General features: G+C 35.3%; 1 long non-coding RNA gene across 1 annotated transcript in view; it reads right to left on the reverse strand.

The window, feature by feature from the left end:
* LOC106793159 overlaps positions 1 to 12,321 on the reverse strand; it is a 182,953-nt gene that overhangs the window by 127,364 nt on the left and 43,268 nt on the right. Inside the window, exon 2 of the long non-coding RNA XR_001382383.1 lies at positions 2,117 to 2,141. This is a non-coding gene — a long non-coding RNA (uncharacterized LOC106793159). The remainder of the gene's footprint in view (positions 1 to 2,116; positions 2,142 to 12,321) is intronic.

Genomic DNA, 12,321 nt, shown 5'->3' on the forward strand with positions numbered 1-12,321 from the left:
CGATGAGCGATCGAGCCCTGTCGCCGCGATCCCTCCTCGCCCGGCGTCGGCCCTCGCAACGTCCTCAACGCCGGCAACCGCGTGCCGTCCTCCTCGCCGGCGGTTCCCTCCTCATTGCTCTTACTTCTTCAATCTTCCTCTTTCTCTTATAATTTCTCCCCTTTCACTCTTTTATATTATAATAAATATATTTCTTTTTCTTCTTCTTTTTTCTCTTCCCTCTAAGACTATCCTTCACATCTATCTATCGCCACTTAGCCAAAAAGCAAACACATTTGTTTTCCTTGTCACAAGTATTAGACTTATAATTAGGTAATAAAAATCGCGATTAGCGCGCGCGAGTAAAGATCGATGACGACTATTGCGAACCGATCATCATCTCACCGTCGATCCATCTTTCCGAGATAATAAGAAATTCGTTTGCGCGCGCGTTCACTCTTTTCGTTCACGAAATTGACAGGTACAATAATGACAATGACGATCGCGACGACGACGACGACGACGACGACGACGACGACGACGACGACGACGACGACAACGGCGGCAGCGACGGCAGCGACGGTAGCGACGATGGCAGACAGCAGCCGATGGAACGGCGCACCACTGCGAGGAGAGAGAGAAGAGAAGAGCCGTGGCCCCTCTGTCAGGTGTTAGAAGCCGTTTCTTGCGTACTTCTCGGATAGTCGACGAATCCTTTATGGGCCATGCATGAAGGTACTATAGCCCCCTATCCCGAACGCCGCGTACTACAACCCACGGCCAGCTAAATGTAACCCCTTACAATAATGGCGCCGCTTGTCTCTCCGCGTTCTGCCCCCCTCTCTTCGACGGTCGAGCGTGGAGCGTCGGCTGCCGGGGGCACCAGCTGGTAAACACTGCCGGCCAATCGACGCGCGCTCTTTACCGAGCCCCGCCAATCCGGCGCAGGCTAGGCGCGCCAAGATGAATGGCTCTTTCTCTCTCACTCACTCTTTCTCTTTCTCATTTTCTCTCCTTCTATCACATTTTCTCTCTCCTTCACCCTTGCTCCTTCTCGTCGCAAGGTTCGCCTCTCTCCGATCTTCGCTCTGGCTTCTTACTTGTGTATGTTCTTCGTCTATCTTTTCATGTAAGTATACGTGGATATGTGAATATATGTACACGAACATACATGTATGTGTATGTTTCGAGAGAGAGCTTATACCTTGCACGATCTGCTCAGCCGACGGTCCGCTCCTTTCGACGAGCGACTACTCTGCGAGTCAGAAATCTCTCCCTCTTTCTCTCAGAGATCTCTCTTTCTCTTTCTCTCCCTATCTCTCTTTTTCTTTTTCTCTATGTGTCTATCTCTCTGATCGTCTTTCTTGCTTTCCTACGCTGCGAAGCGTAATCGCGAATTGTCGGTGTAGCAACTCCATCATTTCTTCCTCTCCTCCGTATTGAGAAATCGTTCGTTTTCTGCATCCTATCTATCGACTACTTTAAACTCGTTGAAACTCTTCATACCTCGCGATAGTGGAGCGTTCGGACGTATCTCTCGGAAAAATAATTGCTTTTCGTTTCTTCGAGATTAATCTTATCGGTTGTTTTTGCCGACGGAGAGGCCAACGAATAATAGTATCGAATTCGTTCAGGATAACTAGTAATACTTATGTACCCATTAGACATTCTTAGATGAAAGGTTAGGCACATCCAGGTATCTTGGTGGTCTTAGAGAAAAATGTTGAAGGTACGAGGTAATGGAGAAGAAAGGGGCGTGCGGTAAAAGGAAAAGAATAAGGGAGAGGGTACGCGTTCGGAGGGTTGAAAGACACAAGGGCGGGAAAAGTTTTAGCCGGTTTTGACATTCCTTACGATGGACAGCCCATTTTGCACACCCCATTTTCTAGATAAATTTGAAATATCGAAACTTTCAGCCTACCGACCGATAGACGGCTGGGCTGGCTGGTTGGCTGACAGGCTAGCTGTTCTTTTTCGACGGCGTCAATCCACCGAAACAGATTATCATAAAAATCGTTACAACGCCAACTTAGCGACGTTTTATCGTTGCTATTTACAATACCAGTTCTAAGACTAGTCTTAGAAACGCGATCGTTATGTCGAAAAATTCCTAGATAAATAGATTCTGGTTACTTACCCTTGTCCGACCGGATCCATTGAATCTAAAACAAAATAACTGACGTTAATATTTCTAATCTGCTTTTAATCATTTTCTGGAGGAACAAAGAAATATTTTATTCTACGATTAGATGCACGGAATGTGAGTAGTACTTAATTAATAAAATTATTATTCTTTTTTAAAGTTGCGAAATAAAAATATAATATTTAAAAGTATTATGTGTTGATTAGTAAGAGAATTGTATCTTTGATCGCGATGCAATTAATATTAGACTGTAGATATTTTAATATTTTTTCTCGTGCAAAAATAACAAATATTTTTTATGTAAAATCGCAGCAACACTCGCGTTTTTTTAAATTATATTTAACCTTTTTTTAATATGTACAAAATCTACATAATTACTGAAATTATATTTATTATTGTAGAATCCTTATGATACCAGAGTTTTTCATTGGAAAAGTTACAAAAAATAACTCTCTTCCCTTCTTTCGTCTCACTCAAGCTCCACACATGCGTATATAAATATTTTTGTTGGTGAATTTTCATGAATGAATATTTGCTGAAGCAATCTGCTCACATATACCTATCTGTGAAAAATGAATATTTACATTCAGTAAAAACGAACTGAGATAAAACGATTGTTCGAGCCTGTTAATGTGTGTTAATTTATCAATTCGATACGAATAACATTCATATTCGTCTAAATATAATATTTTTTAACGAACACGTATTTTTAATCCACATTTGCGAAAAAACTTCAAAATATCAAATTTTCATACATGAAGAACGCATTTATAGAGCAAGCATTTTTGCTTTAACACCACGTGCATTCTTATATTCTTACATAAATCACTTTTTACAAACACTTGATAGAAATTCACTCAAATTATCCATCAAATATTCCTGACGTTTTGCTGAAAAATGCAAATAAACAATAAACCGCATAATTTTATTATGAACGAAATTTATATTTTATTTGTCATAGTAAAAGTTTGTCAAAATGTATAAATCATAAAGTAAAATATGTTTGATAAAAATAATCAAATGTTTTTTTGATGAACAATTTTTTGTAATTGAATGTAACCGTAAAGGATTACCAAATATTTGCATAATTTTTTTGTTATACATTTAACATTAAATATTAGAAATTATTGATACTTTTTATAAAATTGTTTTTATCTACATAAAAAGAAGCTCTTTTTTTATATATGAAAATTTGGATGAATGTTTTGGAGAGAAGAAACGATGAGCTACATTCAGAAAAGGCGTGGTCCTCAGGTACCAACGAGAAGACCGAAAGAAAGGGAAGAATTTTTTTCCAAATATGAGAGATGCATCCTCTGTCTAAGAATTTAATCTATGAAGACGAAAGTTTCGTATTCTTTTGACTTTTCTAGGCACCGCGGGAAATTTTATCTATCCTTTGATATACCGCTTGTGTTTCGTATAACATTCAATGATAGACACCAAGTAGAAAAGAAGAAGAAAATACATGTTCTCCATTGTTGTTTCATCGAGGAGTCGAAACGATTCGGGTTGAATCACGACGAAGAACACATAATTTATGATAATAGATGATCCTCTCTCTCTCACCACGAACAAAAGATTTTAATCTATTGCGTTCTTTCCTTCTACTCATCCTTTATTTATCTTTACGTTTTAAATTTTCGTTCACGATACTTTTAAAAAGAAAAAAACGGAATTTTTCTTGTCCACCCTTTTCATTACCACGAAAAGATTTCGATCATGTTGTTCACTAGAATAATCGTATATCTATGTGTATCCGATAATAAATCGTTTTATTTTTTACTTTACAGATAGGTATACGTTACAGTTTATCAACTGATATTTTTATAAAAAATAATCGTTCGAAAATATTCACTAAGATTCCCCTTTCATAATTCAAGGATACGATTTTTATTCTAATTTTAGTTTACGACTCGTGTTTCATTGTGAAAGAGTTCAGGGTATAGAATTATGAAGATCATAAATAGCGTTCTCCTCCCTTCTTCTCCATTTCGTAGCACCCTATAATACATGGATTTCAAGGACATCTGTTATCCAGTCGATTGGAAATAACAGAAGGAATTTCGAATTTTCTTCAAGGATCTTTAATTTTGTTTATTCTTCAAGTTACAAGGAATAACATATCGAGATCTATTACAGTTAGTAATTTATTATAATAAAATAATAAGGTTTGTGTTGAATGTAGAAAAAAGAGGAAATGTCTTGTGTATGTAACAAACGACTATTACGATACCCTAAGGAGATCTTATTGATGGCGCTTATCGCCACCCATGTCGATCGTCGATGAACTCGAGCTTTCCTACTACCTTCCCACACGAAGTGGCAGTTTTGGGATCGATAGATCATTCCAATAGAGTTTTGCTAATTCTACTCACGCTTTCCTATCTCCTCACGTAGGCGTATGGTGTTAGCCACGTCAAGATGGATAGATCACGACTACGCAATGCACAATGACTTAGAAATTTTTAGAAATGAAAAAAAGAAAAAATAACGAAACGTCATATTTCTCTTTCAGCGAATAGAGGAAACGATACTCTTATTAATTATGCCGACCGTCGGCTACACGCGTCTTAATAAAAATTTCAGAAATATTTTATTTCTTCCCTATTTTTTCTTTTCTTTTTCATAGCAAAGATCCGGGAATAAGTATTTTATCAGTAGCTAATATCTAAATTATTCGTTTGAACAAACTAACTCGTATAATTGTATAATTAGCTACTAATTATAAAACAAAAAGAGTGTATGACACTAATGAATAAAATAATTTAGATATACAAAGATTGTGAAATCATTTCGTGTAATCCAACGGCAAAGCGGTCGCAAGGGGCAGGCAGGCACGTGAGAGTTAACCACAACGGTAACGACGCAACGTTAAACAAATTTCGCAAAGTCGCTTTCGTGATTCACGGGCAGCTGCTAGTAGGACGGTATTCATACACGAGAAACATAATCGCTTGAAACCCCGGAGTCAAAACTGAGAGAGAGCGAGAGAGAGAGAGAGAGAGAGAAAACGTGAAAGAGAGATAAAGAAACAGAAGGAGAGAGAATTTTCAAGCACAAAATCCTCGGAAACTGGTTCGCGCCATACCAGTGGACCAGTTTAATTATATCAACGTTCGCTCGTGGATCACAGTGTCTGTTCCAGTTACGCGAAAGCTCTTTTTCTTTATTACCAACACCACGAAGAAAGACGTGAGACCGTAGAGACAACTCTTCTAACAGCGACACAACGCGACGGGGTGTAAATCGGCTGTCGTGTTGTACTTTTCTTAAAGACGTTAAGATGGAAAAAGATGGAAAGTACATATTCTCGAAGGTTCTCCTCGCGTTCTCTTAGAAAGATGCGGTCCAGATAAAAAACATGCCACGGTCCAGCGACCGAGTCAGCTTTGGAACAACTCCAACAACTTGGGAACTCTTCGATCCGTTTCCTGGAGAGATATTTCCGTCCCTTCTTGTGATTCTTCCAGAGGAGAATGAGAAAGAAAAAAAAAAGAAAAAGAAATAAGAGAGCAGAGAAGGCCAAGAGGGACATTGGGCGGTGGTCTGATCCTCGCGAGGATTTCTCTCGTCTTTTTGTCTCTTTGACTCGAACTCGAAGAAGGGAGGCACCCCAGAAATTCGTAGAGACACCTGCCGCGCCATCTTCGAACGGATCATGGAAATTCGCGAACCCTTTCTCATTTTTTTTTCCCTCAGATCCTTTCTTCACCTGATCATTTTCATTCTTTTTGTTTCGTTATTTTTTTCATTTTTTTTTTATTTTTTATTTTTAAACATATACGCGACATGTAATACTTTTTTTCGATGTAAAATTTTATCTATTTTAACATATGTGTTATTACTAGCAATATAAGTAACATGATAAACATGAAATAACAATTTTGTAAGGACATATCACAAATAATACATAAAGTACGGTTTAAAATAACATTTGTCATAGTTTTTATAGCTTTAAATATGAATTTTTATCTAATCTCCCTGTTGCACGTAATTTGTCAAATAAAAATAGAGATAACAGCGAAAATTGAACAAATTGCTAGTGACAAAAAGAAAAATGTTATTTAAATAGCATTTATTGTTGCAAATATCATGCATACTAAGACCAAGGTCTACGAACTTCGATCTATGTTATCTACCGAGTTCGTTTTACGTGGATGTCACCTTTTACCTTGTGAGATATTTGCGGATAAGTGTCTAAAATTGTAGAAATTTATATAAATAAAATTTTTTTCCACAATTCTATCGTTTTACGAAGCGTACCGTTATTAATAACAAAATAATTTAATATGTAAATTAGTATAATAATATTAAAATGTAATTTTTCGATAAACAAAAATGATAAATATTTTTATAATAAGGAAGTAGGTTGTAAGGAAAGTTGTTAAGTTTTTAACGCGTTATTTGCAAATTTTAAATAAATCTTAAAGTTGTTAAACGACGGACAGGAAGAGAGAGAGAGAGAGAGAGAGAGAGAGAGAGAGAGAGAGAGAGAGAGAGATTATTATTTGCAAAACGTCGACGAGACACAGTTAATATATAATCCCATCGCGTTTCGTCTGTCCACATTTCCTTAACTACAGTTATATACAAAAAGAAGTTTGAAGTTATGGAAAATAACTGTCAAGTTGTTTTAACTAATAGGTATACATTATTATTTTCTAAAGTTCTATTAAGTCGATTAGCTCAACATCCAGGACCATGCATAATTTGTATCCACGGATGGGAAATGAAATTACAAGTTATTAATATTAATAAGAAATAACTGTAATATATCGCAAGCAGTCATTTTTTTAGGACTTTTATCATAATTACGTTTACATCACACAAATATACAGAGAGATAATAATAATAAAAAGAAAATAAAAATACGCTGAGAAATAAAGAGTCTTTGATTTATTCTTTTTTATACAACTACGTTTTACCGATAGATACAATACCGCGATCACGTAATCGTCATAACCACAAATTCTCAAAAGTAAGATCATCGAGAATGAAGGTACGTGGAACGTAAGTGGTTATTAAGTTGTTGTTAAAGTTATTGCCAACGAACGTTTTTCTTAAAGTAATAAACCATTAAGCGTTACTTCGTCTCGACACTTTTACCAATGCTGAAATCGTTGGTTCTTCTAATTAACTTCATAATTGCTTCTACATTTCTTCATAATGGAGAACGTAAAAAAAAAAATAACTACAAGAAACATACAAGTTTACATATTTATAATGAAAACGAAAGAACAAAGCAAAAGTAAAAAAATAATAATTGCAAGATATAGCTTGTAGAGTTAAAGAAAAAAAAAAAACAAAGGTGTTAGTAATCGAAAAAGTTGATTTCATAAAATTCAAGTAGACAGTTTAGAAATGCTATAGGCGTTCTAAAAAGTGAAAACACATTTTCAAAGGACAAACAAATATTATTAACTCGGAGTAAAAGAATGCGTTGGAAGTGTTAGGAGCGTGAAACACGTGATAGGATCGAGTCGGTCATGTGACAACCGTCGAGAGTGACGTTAGTGACGTAATGACGTAGCGGAAGGTCCGGAGACGAGACATGCAATGGAGTGTGTGTGGCTACAGTGACGGTCCCGCGAATGGAGCGGCCCACTTAAACGACTTCGAATGCGGGAGGAAGGAGTACGAAAAAGAGTGAAAGAATGAAAGAGAGAAAGAGAGAATACAAAGTGAGGCGGACTTGTGATTCGATGCGTTTTACTGCTGCTTTACGGCGGTTTATTGCGCCATCAAAACATAAAATGCTCGGCTGGGAAGCGTGCACACGCGTGGGTACATCCCCACTTTACTTTTACCACCAACTGCCGGTTAAATCGGCGAACCGATTCTCCGATACCTTGCTGTATAGAACATCATTCTTTTATTCTTACTCCATTCCTCTGCCCTTTCTTACTGTTTCACTCTCCACTTCATTCTTCGGTTTTGTTATCTTCGATTTCATTCATTTCACGAACGTTTATTTAAACGTTTATGATTAATTGCATATTTTATTCTTTCCTCATTGAAATGTAAATCTTGTTATGCGTTTAAAGGATATGTAAATCGTGGATATTAATTTTAATGAGACTGATTAGTATTTTCAAGTACAATGAAGTTAATTGCACGAATTCATTCAGTAGTGTTAGAGATAAATGAAGAGAAAATTGGAGAATTGTTTTTTGATGGAAATCAATATTCCATTTATTTATGGATGCCTTTTACGTTTGGTTAGTTTATGTTAATCGTTGTAACATATTTTTGTTTTTCAATAGTTACTTTATGTTTCAGCAGGATTGTGAAATAGGCTTTAGTTGGATATACTTTCATAATATTATTCAATGCATTAAATTTGCCTAGATTGTACATTCAGATCACTACCATAATTCTGTATAAAATTTACACAAATTTATCAAGAAGTTATGGAAAATAAAATGATTGGCATTCCTTTAAGTTCTCCCCCAAATTTGTGGAAATTCAGGATAGTGGTGGCGTCATCTACCGAAGGGTGGCGCAACTTTTCGACATTCTCGGCAGCTTTTGGTGCAGCAAGCCAGACCAACCCCTCTGCAGAACCGACTGGTTAAACGGTAGTCAATTGGTAGATCTTCCCTTACCCTTACCCCCTTACCCCGTAGATTTCGTGAAAACCCAGGGAATACCTTCGGAGACACTTAGTTCTTCGAAATCTCACCAGAGTGGTGACAATTTTAATTTAATGTTAGTTTAGCGATCGTTCGTTAAGAACGAGGAATTTAAATAATATCTACTTACAGTTAGATCGGTTATGGATTAGGTATAGCAATGTACTTTGGATGAACACATGATTAGTTAATGTACTTTGATTTAAGTTTATATTCAATGGAAACGATGGTTTAAGTGCGTTAAAGTGTAAGATGATAATAATTAACATTGAAATTTTGTTGTTCATATTTATACGTTTTTTCACCTTTACAAATGCATCGACTTCTAACAAGTAGCACCGACTATTTCATAGATATAAATATAACCGATCATCGTTCTCGCATCCGTACGAGTACACTTATTGTTGGTAGTAAACGTCAAGTAGCCATAAAGGTGTCCGCTTCTCTGCAAGCGTTCCTATAAGAGCAACGACGTTTTTAATTTTGTCTATTATCGTTAAACGATTCCTATACTTCGTGGTACTTGCGTATATATGTACTTTACATATACATAAATATATACACGTTTCTGTTTTGAACTTGACCGTTAATCAAAAAGGGAAGAAGTAACGCAAGGAACGAATCTTTATGTTGCATGAATCAATTTCATTGCTTGTAAAGTGTCTCTCAGTTAAAAATGAAACTTCCTTAGAGCCATAGATTTACGAGAAACAAAACTATCCTTTGGAGGAGTTACAATCTGTATTAGAGGAAGTCTCAAATTGGAAAAAAAAAAGAAAAACGAAAAAGAAAAGCGAACACGTACTAATTGTAAAAAAAAAAAAAAGCATAGAACAAATGTAATTATATTTTTCGAAAAATAATTTCATCGTCAATGAACAATTTAGATAAAGATACGCAGCATTACCATTACCCTATATTATATTATGAAATTTATGCTAAGTACGTGTCTACATATAAATTATTTAAAATATATATCTTTTTGAAATATATAATAGCCATACTAGTCGGCAGGTACGGTTAACGATGGAATGCACGAATAATGTATAAATATTAAAGAAACTAATTTCTGCTTCTCGAATATGAATATTTATGAGAAATATCTATACTATACGTTTGCGTATTAAATTACTCGGACATTTGTTAGATTTGAAAGATCCTTTCGTGATAAATATTATGCTTTATTGCTTTGAATTTGGCTTTGGTAAAACGTTGAAAATATAGAGGGAAATAATATATAGGTGTACGTATATCCAAAAAGTCTCCTCTTTCTCTTTTGAGATAAACCCAAACGCCGCTTGGGACATCTCGTGACGTTCGTTTAAAACGCGTGCCTTGCGGTCCACGCTCGCTCAACAATGCAGAAACTATTCCGGCAGTAGCCGGCTTCCGAGGATGGCTCGTCATGGAACGACGAGGACGACAAGCGGCATAAAACTTTAATTACTTAATAAAAGTGCTTACGAGTCAGTGTCTCGGCATGAAGAAGAAAGAAAAGAGAGAGAAATAGAGTGGGATAAAAAATAAAATAACCACTTCAAAGTCGGGATCATTGCTCGTTGAGTTAGTTCTGAACGAACGGAAGCTCTCCTGTGCTATGAAAAATAAAACGAATGGATAAATTTAGCTATAAAATTAACGAAGAATTAAAATAAACAAACAAACAAAGAACATCGTTTAGATCGAACACATTAATCAGCTGTTTACAACATGATTTTCTTTTCTTTTTTTTCATAATAATAGCAGACTCTAATTGAGATTTACATGAGTAAACTTTAATGAAGCTCGTATTATTGTATATATAGATATAAATATAGAAACCATCTTGAGAATAAATTATTTATGTAAACGCGGTCTGAATTTGTTGTTCTTTAGAAATGCCACGTATTTGATCGTAGAAAGAAAGAAAGAAAGAAAGAAGAAAAAAATGTTTTACGTGGAAGAAAGACCGTGATACCTATTTTCGAACGGTTCTCTTAATTACTCAGATAAAATTAAGGACCATTCGTAGGAGACACGCGTGAAACTTTTTGCCGATCGGTTATCGATAAAACTGTTATACTTCCTCGAAAACATTTCTTCTTTCCTCGGACTATTTGCAACGGTATATGTGTATAAGTAAGTAAGTACACGTTGACGCTTTAATAAAATCAGAATTATGCCACTCGTAAAAGTAATCTGCTTATGCAAACGTTCCTATGCGTTTACGTACTAATTAGCACATCTTTATTGCAATCCGTTTCTTCGTTAATAACCTCTCAAACTCTTTGTTTCTTTCTTTTCCTTTTTTTTCTTTTCCATTATGCGTTTCAGCCACAGGCATATTTTACCACTATCTGTCCTATTGTATTTTATTTAGCACGTTCGTTAATATTCAAGATACATGATTAGTGAATTGGTAGATAACTTATTATACTATACATAATATTCATACATTGGAATGTCCTCAGCATTTAATCATTCTCCTTACGACGTTATTCATAAACTATCAAACTATTTTATAACTCTGTAACCTCATTAGAAAAGTTCAAACGAAATTAAATTACCACTAATTGAATATGAAAATCTACAAGATAAGTTGATACGTTTTAAATTTGTGATATACTTTTTGCGAAATTATAACATATTGTTAATCAAAATTAAATGTTTATTTAATGAAGTCCACATGCACCTCTTTTTACGTACCAATTAATGCAAGTATAATTAAAATATCTTTGATTTATAATATTTTATATCTCTTTTTCTCCTTTTTTTAGAATAAAGGCAATACACACGGGAAGTTATAAAATTTATGAAAATATCACTATCACTTTTTGTGATTAAACATATTAAGAATTAAGAATTAAGAAGCAATTTTACGAGGAAAAGGTTGTCTTACAAACTTAATTATGCCAGTTAAGAATAGTCATGGCGTAGGCTACAATAGTTACTCCGTTGGGGTGACATAAGGTAAAGTAGTGAGCAGTTGCTTGAATCCATAGAAGGGGTTGCTAGAGGTTGGCCTTGGAGGGTCGTTTGCACCGTCTCCGATCGCTCGCTGTTTCAAATTCTTCGAGGAATGCACGAATCTTGTTGTCTACGTTAACTTCTCATCCTTCTGCATTAATAATTCTTTCTTTTCGTTGATAGTATTCTCATTTATTTCATTTCAATTCTTTTCCTCATTACTAGGAAAGCATTTCTGAGAAATGAAAAAGAAATTTGTCGATTCAAATAAAAATTGTTTATCGTTGTTGTTCCCAATTATTTTTTTTTGTCATATCTCCTATATTTTCTTTCGTTAAAAATTATATTCAAACCAAAATATTTTGAAAATGATTAATAAAATTTATCAATAAGATAAATTACATATCATGTTATAAAGAAGAAAGTTTATCGATAAGAAATAATCGAGCAACCATTATTGAAGTCTCCGAAAAGGAAGATGGAACGTGGTGTCTAGTCGTCAGCTCGTCTCAGTTACATCCTGCTACCATCGCCGTTTCGATTTCATGTCGAGTGCAAGCCACTATTATTGTGACGTGATAGGAATGCTCGCGGAAGTCCCAGAAATCGTGTTGTGCG

This window comes from Polistes canadensis, unplaced genomic scaffold (assembly GCF_001313835.1).
Source record: "Polistes canadensis isolate GaletaPanama2010 unplaced genomic scaffold, ASM131383v1 scaffold_11, whole genome shotgun sequence".
NCBI classification, from domain to species: Eukaryota; Metazoa; Arthropoda; class Insecta; order Hymenoptera; family Vespidae; genus Polistes; species Polistes canadensis.